A 1,845-nucleotide genomic window follows, 5' to 3' on the forward strand; every position below is an offset into this window, starting at 1 on the left:
GCCCCCCACTGTGCCCCTGTGCCCCCCTGCTGTGCCCACACGCCCCCTGCTGTGCCATGCAGTGCCCCCACTGTGTCTAAGCCCCCTGCTGTGCCCACGTGCCCCCGCTGTGCCACACAGCGTCCCCCTGTGTCCACGTGCCCCTGCTGTGCCCCCGCTGTGCCCACACGCCCCCCGCTGTGCCACGCAGCGCCCCCACTGTGTCCAAGCCCCCCGCTGTGCCCATGCGTCCCCCGCTGTGCCCACGTGCTGCATGGGTTCTGCTGCTGTCAGCACTGGCTGGTTCCTTGGGCATCTCAGGGGCAGCCTCTGACATTGGACACCCTCGAGAGGTGGGCGTATTAGTTACCTGCTGCTGCACAACTGTAGGGACTTAAAAAGCATACATTTATTATCTCAACATCTTGTGGGTCGCGGTCCTGGCACGGCTGAGCCCATCTGGGCTGCGGCCAGGGCGCCGGTGGGCTGGGCTCCCACCTGAAGGCTTGAAGCGGAGGCACCGCTCCCAGTTCCGCAGTGGCTGGCAGAACCCCTTTCCTCGGGCGTGGAAGTGAGGGTTCCAGTGTTTGGCTGGCTGTGGACAGCAGGGCCTTGCTGTGGCCTCCCCACAGGCAGCTCTGCCATGACAGCTGCCAGTCATAAGGTGACGCACCTGCCAACGCAACGCCATGACCAGCGTGACATCCATCACGCTGCCCGTGTTCTATTGGTCAGAGGCAAGTCACAGCTCCCGTCTCCACACAGAGGCAGGTGTGGCCACCAGGCGGCAAGGATCACAGGGCCACCTTACCTCTGTTCCCACAGAAGGCTAGTCACCCTCCAGGGCAGGGCAGGCCTCAGGGGCCTGGACAGCTTCCTTTTGGGGTGTTTGGCCTCAGTTCTCAGCCAGCCTGCTGTGGCCAGAAGTGGGCGAGGCCGCCCCCGTAGAGCGTGTGACTTTCCACACCCCCTGCCTCTGGGGCCAGGCACCCTGGCCGTAGCTGAGACTCAGAGGAGGCCAGGATTTTGCTAGAGCTCCTCGAGGCAGAACCCGGGAGCTTCTGTGAGAGCCCTCCCTCTAGGACAGCGGTTCTCAACCTGTGGGTCGCGACCCCTTTGGCAGTCGAACGACCCTTTCACAGGGGTCGCCTAAGACCATCCTGCATATCAGATATTAACATTACGATTCATAACAGTAGCAACATTACAGTTATGAAGTAGCAACGAAAATAATTTTATGGTTGAGTCACAACATGAGGAATTGTATTTAAAGGGTCAGAAGGTTGAGAACCACTGCTCTAGGAGGTAGACCAGAAGACCTGGTTGTCTCTGTCCAATCCTGACAAGGGTGTGTCCTGTCTGCCGGCAGAGAGGTTTTCTGAGGACAGGTACAAATGGAAGGTGTTATAGACAGAAACTGGGCCAGACCAGAGCGTTATTAGCAAAAGAAAAGGAAGGGTCATTTCAAGCAGGGCCCCCTTTCTTCCCGGAAGGGCAGAGGCCTCTTCTCAGGCAGATGGCCTCCGGCTGTCACCGGGAATTCCAGGCTGGCTGCCTCCGGGCTCTGCTCCGGGGGAGGCTCACCGTGTAGCTGGGCCAGGGGTGAAGTCTTGATGGTGCCTCACAAAGGTGACTCCACTGGGTCTGTTCTTAAACACTGGCTTTAACACACTGAATCTAATTTTCAGTCTGAAGCTATAAAAGTTTTGACATATGTAATTAACAGTCATTTGACAGAATAATGAACACGGTGCATATGAGAACTTTGCCTCATTGAGAGGGAAAAGCCCTTTGTCTTCTGTGCTTTGCTTTCCTTACCTGGGAAACGAGGGAGGCAGGATGCCTGTTTCTGGGGCTCTGCGCTCT

This window comes from Myotis brandtii, unplaced genomic scaffold, assembly GCF_000412655.1.
Source record: "Myotis brandtii unplaced genomic scaffold, ASM41265v1 scaffold488, whole genome shotgun sequence".
NCBI lineage: Eukaryota > Metazoa > Chordata > Mammalia > Chiroptera > Vespertilionidae > Myotis > Myotis brandtii.